This window comes from Haliaeetus albicilla, chromosome 11 (assembly GCF_947461875.1).
Source record: "Haliaeetus albicilla chromosome 11, bHalAlb1.1, whole genome shotgun sequence".
In the NCBI taxonomy this organism is placed as follows: domain Eukaryota; kingdom Metazoa; phylum Chordata; class Aves; order Accipitriformes; family Accipitridae; genus Haliaeetus; species Haliaeetus albicilla.
The window spans coordinates 12,620,458-12,636,794 of record NC_091493.1 but is presented as its reverse complement, the minus strand read 5'-3'; the positions used below and the strand labels follow the sequence as shown (position 1 = coordinate 12,636,794).

The window sequence follows — 16,337 nt, the reverse complement described above, 5'->3', positions numbered from 1 at the left end:
ATGAATTTTCCAAATGTGCTGATGTTTCAAAGTCTAAACAAAATTTTAACATTGCATCTAGAGAGGATTATCAAGTGTTACGTATCCTTCGTTAGCTGGTGTATATAAAAGGTTAGGTGACTTCGGAAAAATGCGCAGGCTAGAATGTACTAAGCCAGCAGAAGAATTAAAGGGAAGGATTCTTTTGTCCTGGCAGCATGTCAGTCTGAACTGTCATTCTGCTTTCTTTTGACCTTAAAATCAATGAAACCTTCATGTATCATTGCTACTGAGGGCAGGGATGCTTTGCACCTCTGAAACTTTGGTAATATGCCTATTTTGGCTCTATGTGCCAGTGCCTATCCATCTGTATTGTTGAGCTGTGTGCAAAAAAATGGTCATGCATGATGCTTACTGTATGAAACCTAAATCCCCAAAACTCTTAAAACTTCACAAACACTGAGGCCTGGCCTTGGTCTGTGTTAAATCAGTTATACAGACTTTAAAATCACATCATTATGGATGAAATTCTGACCTTTTTTTTTCTTTAAGTATTTATGTCCAGGCAGAACTAATTTTAACTAAAAGTATTTATGTGCTCTTCAGAGTCTGTTCTTCACAGTTCCCTGAAACAACACTAGCAGTGAGGAATTTGGGTGATTCATATGTTCACAGAGATGTTTCATTTGAAAACTAAATGGAAATTGGACTTAGGTATGCTACGGTTAGGTGAAATTTGTGTTTGACTGTTTTGGGGGATGGAGGAAGGAACAGGAGTTTGGAGAGCAGAGCAGCAAAGTCTACAGCAAATTGACTACATGATACGGACTTTATAAAGGCTCTCCAAGGAGTCATGGACAGGTGCAGAGAACCATGTATTGTCTCCATGTTCTGAGCTACCTGGGTAAGTGTGCCCATAAGATGGTGCCAAAAAGCTATTGGGTGCTTAAAGGCGTAAAATAACTGGCTGGAGGTGGGCTCTTCTGAATGGCATCCAGAGCAGCCAGACAGCTGTCAAAAGTTTGCTCCATGAAATGAACAGTTGTGCTTGAGGGCTTTTTGTCCTGGGTTTTACCACTGAAAGGAAGTACCTGTATCATGAGTGCTTGCCTGACACAAGGCACCTAAAACTCTTCCTCCACAAATCTGCGAAGTTCAAAGCATTGTGTAAGTGGCCACTTGTCTGCAGTAGGTGTATTGTTACTTTGGAGCGCAAGTGGTAGGAAACACAAAAGATGCTAAAAGAGATGGGTGTGAGCTGCTCTTTCTTACAGTTGCAAGACGGTACTAACAACAAAGATCTTTCTTACAACAGGATGAGAATTCTGGAGCATGGCTCCTGTAGAGTTTTGAGTTTTCTTTCCAGTGGGAACTGGAAAGCTTTGCCATTTGCAGAGAACAGATCTTGTGCAGAGACAGGCAAAGAAGGTGCTGATCTTAGACCTGGATTTCAGGCCTTGTTCCAAGGGCTGTTTGAGCATTTCGTATAAACATGAAATGTGAAAGGCATAAACAGTCCTTGGAGAATGGGATGGAACCCAAATAAATTCCAAGATATTTAAGATAAAGTGAAGTCGTATTAGAACCTGCTAAATCTGGAGAGCATCTACTTAACAATTCTGTGTATGTGCAATTGAATTTCACCCACTCTGTCAGATCTGGCCGCTGGTTCTTTTGTCAGACTGCAGGAAGTCCTAGATGATGAGGAGGATGGCACAGCATTGCAGCCCTGCTGTTAGCCCACCCAAAGGGACTGTTTTGTGATCTTGGAAACGGAAGCAGGAAGCCATCATGTTCAGCATTTAGAATGTTTAGCTGGAGTACAAGGGCTGTTAAACATACAAATCACTAATGCTACAACATGATGAAATGGTCCTTTAGTGTAGAAACATTTTTAGAAAGACCCATGAAGTCCTTTTGAGGGTGTTTATTAAAATACTCATGAAGACTGAAAGTTCTCTGCTCTTGTCAGCTTCAGCAAAGGCATATATACGGTAACCATGTCAGACCTAGGTCTGGGAGAGTGTTTTCCTACTGTTAACAGTGACAGTTCCCGTAAACAGCTAGCGGGACAGTGTACTTTTTGAGTCGAAAGCTATGTAAGCTTACACACATTTCAAAGTTTTCTAACCCTGTCTTTCAGAGATCAAATCAAAATCTGGAGCCATAAAATGTCCAAATGGTATTTGAAAATGTTCTGAAGAATTATTATTGATAAAATTGATCTTTTTTTAGGCCAACCTTGGGTTTATTTGGAGTTGACTCATCCATTCTGAACTCCATGTTGACAAAATACAAATGGAGAGGACAGAAAATACGTGGTGCCTAGGAGCTAGGAACAGCTAATCGGAATTGGAAATGGGCAGTCTTGAAGAAATAAAAATGACAGCAAAATAGTAAAGGAGGAACAAATGAATTCGAAGTGAATTTCCAATGTTGGAGATTGCAAGGTCTGACTTTTATAAAAAATGTTTTCTTCTTTGAATGTAGAATGTTCATTTTTAAAAAAAATTTCATAGTTGTTGATTTTGTTGTATCAACAGCTACCTCTGCTGGCCCAGTTCCTTATATGCATTTAATGTTTTGATTTTTTTTTTTCTTTTAACACAACATGTACGCAAAATCTAAATCACTTCTCAGTGCCTCGAATATCACATCACGGTTCAACACTCAGCTAGTTACTGGAGACTCTTAATAATTGAAAGTTTGTTTGTTCTGGGCTTGAGAAACAAAACTCACCTATAGTAATTTCTCTTCAGTCAATTCTCCCTTGTTTGTAAGCCTGTTCATCTTTTTTTTCAGCACAAAAGCAGGGTTAATAAATTTTAAGAAGGAAAATGCTGTGAAGTCAATGGGGTAGGTGTAATATAGGAAGGTGCTTTTTACTTGAACTTTTAAAAATACTGATTACATTTCCTATCTGTGGTGTCCTTTTAAAACCATTAGAAAGATGGTCTGCCGCAGAAGGTGTTTTCTGTTTATTTCCTGTTCTGCATTTTTGTTTCCCCGTGTGGGTTATCCATTCCCACTGCCTGCAGTTGGTGCCGTTTGCGAATATCCACGAAGAGAAGGTAATGCCAAGGGATCCCTGCCATTTTCTGATGCGTTGCCTGTGATGCACGGTAGGAAGAAAAGAATGAGCAGATTTCTTTTTCTCTCTGAACCGCTGGATGTCACTGCTACCCCAGCCAAAATGAAGGTCAGCAGTAAACCAGAGGTTTTTTCTGCGGTAAAAGATTTGCGTAACAAAGATGCCAGGAACAGACTACTGTAGATTCCAATTAGGCTAGAAGAAAGCTGTTAGAAAAGTCTCCTGCCATCTTTTTACTTGTGTGGACGTTTTCCTTTTTAATGTAAGACATAAAGGAAGGATATACTGTATTGAATGATACAGTCTATGGTATACAGATATTTCTAAATGAGTGTGGCAGGAATAAATTAGTAACAGGCTTACTGTAATCCTTACTAATGTCTTATGTTTTAGTAATATTAATTTTAGATACTGCCAGTGTGTGAGTGGCTCCCATTATCCCACAGACTTCTGTCAGAGGTTGATTTAGCGGAGCTAGAGTAGACAGGTGCAATAGCCACTTCGTAACAGTGGAGGGAGCTGGGGAGATGGAGAAAATGCTGTGGAGACATGATGAGTAAAGTTAAATCGCTGATTCAGTCTAATCCACTCCAATTTTGATACCTGAATAGTTCCAGCCTAATTTATTCTTCTTCTAATTGATCTCGAAAATGTTATAAAGGTTTTCCCTAAAATATTTCTACTTTCTCTTTTAGGTCCAGCTACTGATTTATTTGAAGTTTAAATTCTCTCAGTAGCTTCTGTGGGCTTTTTTCCCTGCACCCCCCTTTCTCTCTCAACCTCATAATTATCAAAACCACGTGATAATTCCGACTTTAACTAAGTGCTAGGGCAAATTAGAAGACTTTTAAAGGACAGTAACTTCAGCAGTAAAAGGGTGTAATAATACTGCCGGAATGAAAATGGAAAATCTGACTTTTTAGTGAACTTGTGCAGGCCGATGTTCATGTATGGTTTGTCAAGGCTTTTTCCTCTGACCACTACAAAACATTTCCTGAAATTAATGAGTGATCCGTTATGAGGAGTAGTTGGTGGAAAATGGCATGACCAAGGTATTCACCAGTTCCACTGTATCTGCTCTGCGTTATCATTATCATCAAATACAACTTTTCAATGGAATAAATTTCTATTTATGCAGGGAGGTTTCTGGAAATCACAGTTAATGTTACTGTGATGGATGAGATTTTTACCCTAATTTTCTTGGCAACACAGTGAAGCACACAGAACTGAGATAATGTCAAAGGCAAATAAATGGGACATAGGTTGTTTGAACTATCTCTGTGCTAACAGTGAACGCAGTCAATTCAACTGCTCTGTGAACTGCTAACACTAACCATTTTACAAGACTATTTTAAATTGCAAGAGAACCTTATTTTACTGATGAATGCCCTTCCTAATTCCACAGTCCTTACATAATAAAGCTGCTGAATTTCCCATTTCCCCTGCTGAATCTTAGCAGTTACTATTTTACCCTCTGTCTTCCCATCTCTTACAGAAGCAGCACACTGGAGCTTTCTGCCTTGGCTCTGGACTTTCTGAAGATGTGACTCAGTGCTCTGTAAGATAACTACTTCTGAGTTGGAGAAAGGATCTCTTATAGTTCTTTCTACCACCTGATAATCCAATGACCTTTCCTAGCTCCCCTTCCTCACTTGGATCCTCCCTAAAATTTAGCTGATTCTTCTTCTAGCATCTTCTTTCAGCTTTACCAGTCAATTCAATTTTACTTCCATTTCTAAGAAGCCACGAGCAAGCTTGAGGGGGCCTGCAACACCACCAACCCCCCCCCTTTTTTTTTTTTTTTTTTTTTTTTTTTTTTACATTTCTTTGAACGACTGCATGTAGGGGATGGGAAGAAGTCTTGATAATGCAACCAGCGGGTGGGTGACACGCTGGTGTCTATCTGCTTTCTCTTACTTCAGATGGGTGTGGGTGAGGGGAACTGTGCATTTATGCCATATTGATTCTAGCATGGTTTTGGTTGTTGGCCTTGACCTAGTGGCGAATTATCACAAAAGAGAAGCACTAAGCTCACATCATTTAATTGCTCAACAGTTCCTTCCACCCTGTAGCGGAGCACTCGGTAGGTTTGCTGCTGTCCTCGTGAGCAGCACTCGTTCCTGATGCAGGGGGAATAAGGAAGTCCCCAAAGTCCAAGCCCTGCAGCGGGTGAAGGAATTGTAAAGAGTATGAGAAGGCCTGCAATGATGCCTCTGGTGTTGACTACCTTCCTTAGCCTTGCCTTCCTGCACACGAATGTACGAGGCACTGAAGAAAATAGTTTTGCTCTGTATACGAGGAAGAGAGTGAAGGTGACAGAAGCGTTTCTCCGTGTCAAGGGAGATCGAGAAAGGGAACGGGAGCAGTGGGCCGCAGTTAGGAGCTAGGCCAGACAGGGGAGGGGGGGACGGCCCACCGGCCGGCGGTGACCGCCTCAGGTGTGAGCTGTCGCTGGCTCGCCACATGGGTCTGAACACCGCGACTCGGCCACTCCTTCCCTTCCTTTCCCTCCTATCTTCTCGGCACCTCGGAAGAGAGGTTGAAAAGCCCTGGGACGCCTGAAGACTCGAGGTACTCTTCGGGGTAATTTTATTATTTTTTTCCTTCCTTCGCCTTCTGGCTTTCCAGGGGAAGCTCGACTGCGCCTTCAACGTTACCCTGAAAGCGCTGTCCCTGGCCTGCCGGTTCTCGCTCCGAAAGTCCGAGGGGGCAGGAAAGGCGGCTGCGAGGACGGGCGGGCCGCAGCCGAGCTGCCTCGGCCCGGCCCGGGGGCGGGGCAGCCTCTTCCGCAGGGCGGGGGACGCGGCCGTCTCGACCACAGAACGAGTCGAAAATAAAAAAGGCGAGAGCCTTCCTCGGCGGCCGCGGGCTTCCTCCGGCCGAGCCGCCGAAGGGGGCGGCGGGAACGTGAGGGGCGGCCGCTCCCCACGCTGGGGCGGGGCGGGGGCCGCTGGCGCTCGCAGCCTCCGCCCGGCCTCGGGGGTCCCCGCGGGGCGCCGCGGCTCCCTCGCCAGCGCGGAGGACGCCTGTGGGGGCCACGGCGGGCGAAGGCGCCCGCGAGAGCCTGGGGGTGCGCAGGGAGAGCGGGGCCTCCCGCGCGTCCCCTTTGTGTGGAGTACGGCTGCGTGCAGGGGCGGGCGTGGCAGGAGGGACGGGCGTGCATTTCCGCGCTGCCTCGGCCGCCGGCGGGAGCACGGTAGCGGCGGGGCGGCTCGGCTCGGCTCGGCGGAGAGGCACCCCGGCGCCGCTGGCCGGCCGCGCTGACGCGGGGAAGGTCCGGGAGCGCCGCCGCGCCGTGTCCATGGACTAGCCGAGGCGGCGGAGGGACCCCCGACTACGCCGACCGCCGCCTCGCCCTCCGCCCAACTTGGGGAAACTTGGCGAGCAGGCTGCTGCCCCCGGTGAGTCCCTGCCCGCCCCGCCGCCGGCCCGGGCATCCCCTCAGCCGTCTGCCCCCGGGGTCGCGCCGCGTCCCCGCCGTACGGAATGCCCCTTCCTCCCCATGTCTTTGACCCCCCCCCCTCCCCGGCGCACGGCTCTTCCCCCGCAACATCTCCCGGGAGCTGGCAGCCATTGAACGGAGCGGGGAGCAAGCGCTGCCCGGCTGCCCTCCCTCGGGGCGGGCAGCAGCCCTCAGAGTTCGTGAGTTTCCCGAAAACGCGGGGCTGTGGCGAGCCTCTGCCATTGTCCTTGTCCATTAAAGGAAGCCGGAGAGGCCGGGCGAGGCTTCCTCTGGGAGCTCACGCGAAGTTGTTTCGTTGAGTGAGGTGCCACGAGGGAGCAAAATAATTTTTTTTAAAAAAAGGCCTTTCGGGGTGCTGCAGCAGCGGGGCGGCGTTTGGCCGCTCCGTCCTCTGCCGGTGCGCCGGCTGCCGCCAGCGCCGGCCCTCGGTCCAGGCGTTGCTGTTAGCAGAAGCAGCTGCTCCGTGTGTACGAGGGTTGGGGCCTGTAACTTCTTCTTTGAATTTTGACTTTAATTGCTTGTAAGCTGCGTGAGCGAGGGACCTCTCTGACACCCTCGGAGCTTCCTGCCGAAGCAGGCCCGGCCGCTGAGTGCGGTGTCACCCGAGGCGATGCCTCGCGTTTGTTTCGGCTCCTGTGGGGTTCCAGGATGGGTGACTGGGTAATTAACACATCACCAGTTCCCGACTGGTCACTTACCTCCTTCCTGGTCGTCTTTGTCGTTTCAGGCGAATGTTTTATTTCTGGTCTGTGACCCCTACGGAGCGCTGCTGAGAAGCTGCTGCACGCAGACCTTATGAGGAGAGTTCAAGTAAAATGCATTATGCACTGTTAATGTGGGGAAAGTGTTCTGGTTTTTTTTTTTCCCTTTGTAAACTTTTTTGTTTTAAGGGAGGGAATGGCCCTTGTGCGTTCTAGGGAGAAGGTTTAAGCTAAGCTAGAAAAGGCTTGGTATTATGGAGGACTCATGGTGTTATACCGGCCTCACTTCAATACTGGCTTTTTATTTTTGTGTAGAACAAACCACGATTTTACACTTTCAGAGTATCTGCATAAGGCTGTTAAGCATACATCTGACTTTACCTCACATACTCAATGTAGACTTAGTGGTTTTATTTTGAGCCTTTCTGAATAAAAAATAATAATTAAAAAAAAGCTGTAAAAGTAAGTTACTTCTGTTGGTTTTCCCTTCCTTAGTAGGTCTTCAAAGGGAAGGACATTTTATGATAACCAGGAGGGTAAGATTTTTCCAGCATTGCTTTTTTTTTTTTTTTTTTTTTTTTTGCTTTTCCATAGGGACATAAAGTTTGTGACCTAGAGCTCTGGATAAAATGGAAGGAAACCCATTCCTAGAGAATGGAAGTACAGGGTCTATCTAGTTCATTGGGGCGATGATCTCCTTTCTGGCTATCTCCCTCAGTGAGTTAGGCATCAGTACTCACATGCTCTTATGACTTCCTGAGCCACTTTCTACTTAAAATAAATGTGTGAAACTTTAAATGCTTGGGTGTGGATGGTTGAGATCCTACCACTGTCTGCTTGACAAAGGAATTGTGTGTGGAGAGAAGGGGTCTGGTGGCAATTCAAGTCTAGTCATTGATGAGAAGTAGGAATGAGCTGTGGGGGAAACTACTTTGCAGCCTTTGTGTTTTGGCTGGGTTTTTTTAAAAAAAAATCCAGGACATCGGTGTTGGTGGAATGGTGTTCTTTATCCTCTGGCTAATGACACTGGAGGAAGGTACTTTCAGGGTGTGATGTGTGTCCTTTTATAAAGCTCTGCTTTTGTGGGGAGGGAAGAACGTAGTGATGATGCCTGTCCTTAGAATATTTTCATGTTCAAAATTACGATGCCACTGAAAACAGCAGTTTTTAAAAATAGCTTCCCAAAAGTTTGGAAATACTTTTATAATAATGTTGAAAAACAACATGCAAGTAAGTTATGTGGTTGGCATTTTGCTTTATTTTTGTTGATATCATTCATAGATGGACTTGCTAAAGGTGAAGCCTAGAACTAGATCAAAATCACTGAAAGTTGCTCTTCTGTGTCTGGTGTGTGCTCTATGATTTTTATTTAGTGTAAGTTGATCTAGTTAGCTTTCTTTGTAGCTTCTTTTGTGTTGAAGTGTCCCCAGGAAAGAAGACCAAATCAGGAGAAACCTTACTTGAGTCTTGAGTCTTATTCTTGTCTGTGGGCATAGGCTTTGCCTGACATTTAGTGCATTGTAGAATAATTAATCTTATGCTGTTTTCCTGTTTAAAGTCTCTTTCCTGTCCTCCCAACCCTCTTGGTGGGGGGAGGGGGGCGCGGGTGTGTGACAGAAAAGAAAGAAAGGAATTACTTGTTAGGAACGGTGTCTGTGCAAGAGCCTTCAACATACCTGACAGGACTGAAGGGGAGTATGTTCTGGGCTACCTTTTGCTAGCTTTAGGCCTTGCAGTACTTAATGAAAGGTTCATAAAAAGCCCTTGCTGTGAGCCCTAAAATGCTATCTAGTTGGGGCACTTTCTTTGGTATTGAAGATGTGACTTTTTGCTCTTAGATGTAGCAAGAAAATTGTTGTCATGATGTCTTATGAATTTGGTCATGTCTGGATGCAAATGTGTAGATAATCTGGATGAAGAAGTTTTTAGTTGTAGGCTAACTTCTAATGAATAACTGAGGAATATACTTTTTGATCCCTTATAGGTTGTTTGGTCTGAGGCTGACCTCCGATTTTCTTAGAGGGTAGTTACATTTAATTTATGAAGCTTTGGTTTGTGGCTACCAGTCAGCCATTACCTGTAAATTGATGTTTGGGGAAAAAAAAAAAAAAAGGGGTGGTGGGGGTGGAGATTTTTCTGCTGACAAACTCCTGCAATTAATTCTTACAGTCTTCTATGAAGTTTCCCATTGTGTATTAGGTGTGGTATAGTCTGAGTACTGCTGAGCGTGAATAAATTAAACTCTTGTTCTAATCCCACTGTGTTAGATTAGAAATCTCATTGAGGTGGGGCGGGGGAGGGAAGTGGAGTTCACTGAGCTATTGTCAAAACTGTTTCCACAGATCCTCCCTTTATATCATTTTCTGCTTTTACAAAAAAAATTTCCACTTGGGTGGGGTATGGTGAAATATGTGGGTTTCAGACACCAGACAAAGGAGACATTCATGCCTCACCTGTGAATCAAGAATGTTTTTACTTGTGGGCTTTTTGTGTCATGCTGCTTTGCATTGTGGCTTCCTGGGTCAAAACTTCCTGGTGTTGGTAGAATGGACTTCTGTACTTTGGCATCTGTGGTGGGTTTCCAAGGCTCACGAGCTGCAATTCACAAAATCCATGAATGTGCTATGGTTCTCATGTTGCTTTAAGTTGAAGAACCTTAGATAAAGTAAATCAAACCCTCAAACAAGAATTTTCTTTACTTCAGAGTAAATGTTGCAGGCTGTCACTAAGGGGGAATTAAGAAATGGTCCTTTTCCAGGTGGCTTCTGATTGTATGTCCGAAGGATGGTCATGTGTCTTCGTCACTAGTATTGCACAGTCCTTAAAATCTGTGGCTTTTCTAGAGCTGTAGTGTTGGTAGCTTGCATGAGGGTGCTGAAGCAGCCTTCCAGCCCCTAGCACAGCTTGGGCAGGAACAGGATTCTTCTTCTTGACCCTTTGGCTCATGCTCAGTCAAAAGCATCTGATAAAGGAAAGGTTAAGAACAATGTCAGAGATGATCAGAGTGAAGCTTATCAAGGTTAGATATGTGTGGCTCTTAAAGTTTAATAGTTTGGGTGTTCCCCTGCCCCTAATCTAGCAATCAAAAAAAGAGAGGGGGGAAACTGAACAGTCTAGGTTCAGATGACTTCATTTTGAAAACAGTCACAATTTAATTAGTTAGACTTGAACGTCTTATATTTGATTTTTTTGCATTGTAAAGCTGCTTCTCTTTTTTTCTGGATGACTGAACAAAACCTGTTTTCACTATGGTCAGTGAGCTGAAGAATCTATTTTAGGCATGTTGCAGGTGAGGATTACGGCAAAGGATTTAACCTGCAGAAAATGGTGATCCTCAAATATTAACAAGATAAGGGATTGCAGTGTTTGCAGTTGAAACCACTGGCTTCAAAGGCTTTTGCTGACTTTCTTTACCAATCTGATGTAAATCTTAGAATTTAATCCCTTTGAGAGAGGAGAAGTATCATTCTGCTTGATTATTCACACTTGAATTCTGTTACCACTTATGCAGATAACTTTCGGCAAATGAAAATAAAATATGCTAAGCAAGATGAACGATATCTGAACCTAGGGCTGTTAGGATTTAAAAGTAAGTTTATTTTCCTTTCTGGTTCAAAGTGTGCCTCAGCCCCTGTTTGGAAGGGGGGACCGGCACTTGTTTTGCTTCAGTGTTTCCTGTCTCTCTTCCTTTTTGAGAGCAAAGCAATAGTGTTTTATCCCTTTCCTTGTAGTAAAGCTCATACATGATATGTCTAAGTGAATACATTTCTGTTCTTATCCAGAGTACCTGCTTACATGTGTTTCTTCTGAGAGCTGTTTCTGTGCCCTTGTCTTTAGAAGTCTGTGCAAAAGCTGAAAATTTTAGGACTGTCTTCATTCTTAATCTGAACCTGAATGTGAAAGGCAAGGGTGTAATAAACATAGGCCTTTGCTTCCTCTTGACCTTTGCAGTCAGTGTTGTTGAATGTTGTCCTGGTATTACAAAGGAGCTTCTCTCTGTTTTACACTCCCAGTCTAGAGAGCAGGCATTTATAACAAATTGATAAGGGTCTTCTGTGTGAAGACCTGTGCTGAAGCCCCCAATGTAGTTGGGACTCTTCCTGTGGCACTAATAGGCTCAGGCACTTGCTGAGCTTGTGTGTGCATATGAGCTTTTGGCTTTTTTTATGGGTTGTTTTATTTTGGCTTTTTCATTCTGTTTCAGACAGGTTGCTAGTGTACAAAACCAAATTTGTTCATGTGGCCTAACAGCCCTTTCCAGAAGTCGTCTTTTCCTGTTTTATAGGTTTTTGTTTCCTGCTCAAAGACTAAATAATTGATACTTGAGTCTCTCTGGAAAGGTGTTTTCTCTAAATAATTGATGGACTTATAGGAAGCAAGGCGGCTTCCAGTTGCTGCAGTCAGAGCTACAGGAAGCTGTCTACTCTTGCTTTGGGGTATAAAATCAGTGCTGAAGCATGTACACTGACATCTAGAAACTCCTGGAATAGAAAACAAAGTTGAATAGTCTCAAGTAAATTGCATCTGAAGGAAGACACCTGAGATGTTGGACTTTTGTCTCTACACAACAGCAGCCTTCTGACTGCCAGGATATGGAGCTGATTCTCTTGTTTCTTTCCCCTCAACGATTTGTTATTAAATGGTGCTCAGGGAAGTACTTAATGTTGTGTGGAATATGAATGCAGTGGTACAGCTGCATATAATAAAGGGTATGAAACAGTAAAGCTTTCTACCCTGACCTGGGTATTACTTCCGTTTGTCTGCATAGTAAGCCTGTGGAGATGGAAGGTTCATCTAAAAAGTTATCTGACTTGAAACTGATGGGTAAGCAGTTAGTGAGATGACTCTCAGAAGACAACAAGGTGGCTTTCTTTGCGAAGTGTACAGTGTGCTGAGTTCGTAAAGGGTATTTTGGTGAAGTGGTCATAGCAGTCATCTGCTTCTGCAAAGCAGAAGGGAGTTCAACGGAAAGACTTTGTCCAGCTGGGAGAAGTGAGAAGGGGAGGTGTTGTTCAGCTCTGTTGGGTTAGTTTTGGGGTTTTTTGAGCTGTTCTGCTTGTGTAACCAGTCATACTGTCAGCCTGTTAAGATGGCAGTTTCCTGTGTTCTCACTTTTTTTTTTCTGAAGGTATTTGTTTTTTTCCCTTTAATAAAAGGCACAGATTAGGAAGTGTTTGTGTTTAACCGCCGCACCTTCTAATTCTGCTGATGCATTTGCTGTTAGCTGTTGCAGAGACTGACATCTGCATTGGAAGGAGCTCCGACAGTGTCACTTCACGGCCTTTGCTGCCCTGATCTCTTAATGGCACCGTGTTGTTCTTGGCATAATCCTGAGAGGTGGAAAGCCTGTTTTTCCTCCTTCCCCTGGGGCGGATGCAGAGTCTTCCAGTGAGACAGTCAAGGGTTTCTCACGACCCGACCCACTTCGCCTGAGAGCTGGCTTTTGGGGGAAGGGCTGGAGCTGTTCAAGCATGGGCTTGGCCTGCAGCAGCTTTGGTCTTTGTCTTTTTAATTCTCTTTCCTTGTGTTGTGGTAGCATGTGCAGGGTGCTCTGCAAACCTACCTCCTACGTCTCCTGAAGCATTAGTTTATTTCTTTGTCTTTGGGCTGAGGCATCTAGTCTGCTGAAGAGCTGGCAGTGGTTAGGGTCATGAGGTGGTAAATGCTGTTTTGTCACATCTCTAATGTTTTCCAGTATTGTGTTAGAGGTTCACGAAAGTTGCGGAAGTGTGTTTCTTTACCAGAAAGTCAGTTGATAAGGAGAATAATTACACCGTTTTTGAGCTGTCAGTGTGGCCACAAAGAGCTGTTTTCTCTTGTGGCCTGTAAGCTGGTGATGGTCCTGCTCAGCATGTAAAATAAGGTTCTTCTCGGTGTGTTGTGAATGCAGTTGGTGTATGAAGTGGGGGGCAGCAAAAGAAAGCAAGCTTTGAAAGCATTGTCCCCAAACCCAACAGGCATTAACAACCCACCCTCCAATAAGTAGCATCCCCTGGTGCTGGGAGGGTGCCTCATTTGGAATGAGTGTTCCTGTGGTGTTTGAAAGCATGGGTCCTGTTACTTGGCATGGGAAGGGAGAAAAAATTGAGGTTTTATGGATTCAGCTCCACATCATGTCTCCATGATAAAGAGACAGCATTGTTTAACCAGAACAAGTGGTGAATGTAACTAGTATTGTACAGATACATGCATTCTTAGCATGCTCATTATTGGAGATCAGATGTCAATATTGGAATTCTTTTTTTTCCACTTAAAGATACCTTGATCTGGTTTAAATTGTCAAAATAAATATCTTTTATTATGCATAATATATATTATATAAATACATATATAGGAACACTCAGTGTAAAGGCTAAGAAACGTGGTGTGGATGTGGACAGACTGCATGTTATACTCAAAGCAAGGAATGTTTTTAAGAAAAAAAACCCAACAAAAAACCCAAAACAAATTATCTGCTGGTCATTTCTTTAGTTTATATTTCTATAATCAGTCTCCTGTTTTTCTCTCTTATGAAAAAAGAAAATGAAGGGATATCCTTTTTGGCTTAAATGTAACTGGCGACTTGAACAAGTGGCATTCCTGGAAATGGAGGAAAGCCACAACGTGTCTAAAAGTGTAGGATGTTCTCTGAAGAAAGAGTGGATTTGTCAGCAAAGAAAGTTGGTAGCTTCCTGTGTTTTCTCCTCAAAGTTGTGACTTATTTTTGTGATACAAAGTGGTATAGCAAATGGAGGACCCATTTTGTTCTTGAAATATTTTGGTCTGTATGGAGGTATGGGAGGGAACAGACAACATGTATGGAATAGGTTCTGTTACTGTTGGATCACTAAATAGAAATAAAGTTATTCCCCAATCACTAAATAGAAATAAAATTGTTCCCCAGCCTGGAAGTTCTGGCTCCTCAAATAAAATATTTACTTTGTAAGGGTTCCAAAACCTTCTGTTAGAAAGAAGAAAAAGTCAAATTACATGCTTGCTTTAATTTGAAAACTTTGAGTTTTCCCTTGCTACTGTTGATGTTATAGGGAGTGGGTATATATATGCTCTCATGAGAGGTAGTAGAAAGCAGCTGAGGAGTTTTGATCAGCTAAGATTATTCTGGCTACTTGTTCTAAAAGGCTTTGCTCCCTGGAGTGAATAAACTCCTGGTCAGAATGACTGACACGCTTCTATGTGTTTCATGATACCTGAACTTTCTGTGAAGTAAAAGGAAAACATAGCTTTTTGGTTTGTTGTGTATACTAAGTAAGTTACACCACAGGCAAGCTCCTATTCAGGTGAAACTGCTCAATAGCTTTGTTAGAGAAAATTTTCATAGACATGAAAGATTTTTCCAAACTTTCCCAAGATGTTAATGAGTCATCCATTGAACTGTAGTGACAGCGCCTAGTGTTGGTTTTGCTTATCCTGGTGTAATCTGACTTGAGTTTTAACTTGCATGTGCATGGGTTATCCCACAGTGCTTTCGAGGATAAGGTCAGTGAATGCCCTACATCCTGTGCTCCTGCTGTTGCCTGCAATTCTTAAATACTAATAAAGAGCCTGGCAGCTTACAAAAAGATCCTTCTCTCTTCTACTGTCTTTCACTCTTTTGGTCATGTTTGGAAAATTGCTGGCTTTTGGACTAAGTTTACTTGTGACATTTCCTTTTCTTTCTGCTTCCTGTGCTATCCCTTGCTTTAAGTCAGAATATGGAGTGTACACTTTATTTGCAGTTGGCTACTTTGAGCAGATTTCCCTTGAACGAGGTAAGAGGTCCGTGCCTTGAGTTGGTGCCTTTGTCAAGTGCTGCTATATGTTGGAGCAGAAAGTCTCTTATCTGTTCACTTATTACCTCAGTGAAACTGAGGTCAATGGAGCAGACCTGTAGCATAAACCTAGTAAAATTCAGTGGATAGCTGAGTAGAGTTGTACCTCTCCACAGTGGCAATAACTAAAAATATTTGTAGTTTGAATTTACATGGTCAATACTTGCATTCTGCAGGGTCATTGGCTTTCATTCTGACCAGTTTGTATAAATGAAAATATGGAAATTTTGGAGCTGCTTTTTTTTATTTATATATATAAAATTTTTTTTTTAGCATTACTAGTAGCTTTTATAGCTAAGTAGGAATAAAGACTTTAACGTGAAAGCAAGGCCAGCCAACTATATCTCTTGGTAACTTCTGTGTGAAGAGCATTGAAAAGTGAAATTGTTAGAACTGCTATTGTTCTCTGTCACTGTTTTTTAATTGCTGTGAAAGCGATCCCTAATTCTGCTTGCCTTTTTCAAGTCTTCCTTTAGTGTCTTTCTGTTCATTTAAGAAATGAGGTGGAGCTGAAAACATCACATGAATGATAGTGTGAATAACTCCTTGAATGTAGAGCTATTATATGGAAGTATTGGTGATGTTAGTCAGGTGGGCAGCTCAGAAAAGGTTAAAAGATGATACTTCTTGATGCCCATGTAGATTATTTTTCAGAATTTAAGGTGTCTACATTCTGAATGTTAGTTTAAGTTCAAAGTACTCTTACATGGTATTTCAGATGCAACTCACCCACGTAAAAGTAGTGGCTTGGCCAAAAGCACATATATAAACTTCACTGTGAATTGTCTGTAGAGCTGGAGTGGAGCTCTTCTGAATCGCTACTTCCTTGTTTTGGATTTGGGAACACTGGGGTATGTTCCTTACAAGTTTTCCTAAGTTGCAATTTGTGCTGTAGTGAATAAAGTCTGGTCACTGAAACCTGAAACTCTTCCCATTTACAGGGGATTGGATCTGCTCTGAGATTTTGTAGAGTTTTTGTTGGAGCAACTTGCGCTTGAAATAGTCTTCAAGTACTTTGAGGACTTAGTGGCTTCAGCACACTACAAAAATAAGAGCCCCAAATGATAATGTCTTAAGAAATATGTCTGGCTTTGGTCATGTTTTCCACTGAGTTCAGAGACCTGTTATCTGGCATTATTTTTCTAGTAAAACGGGGATAACCTATTAGCAGTATCTGTCTTGCATCATGAGTCTTTCGGGTTAAAAAATACCCTTTTGTTGAATAATCCTCAGGTTTCCTCTAAGAATGAGCAAATATTTCTCTGCTGTTCTGAACTGCAGCAGAAGTAAATACA

General features: G+C 43.2%; 1 protein-coding gene across 4 annotated transcripts in view; it reads left to right on the top strand.

Annotated features, from left to right (window-relative positions):
• The first annotated feature begins 5,983 nt into the window (after positions 1-5,983).
• The window catches only part of TSPAN14 (tetraspanin 14), a 43,208-nt gene continuing 32,854 nt past the window's right edge, over positions 5,984-16,337 (top strand). Inside the window, exons 1-2 of one of the 4 annotated variants that reach the window (XM_069796154.1) lie at positions 5,984-6,471; positions 7,261-7,343. The gene's annotated coding sequence lies outside the window, so the exon portion shown is untranslated. Of the gene's footprint in view, positions 6,472-6,688; positions 6,713-7,260; positions 7,344-7,386; positions 7,771-16,337 lie in introns of those variants that run through there. The other 3 variants (XM_069796152.1, XM_069796155.1, XM_069796153.1) reach the window with 3 other exon arrangements.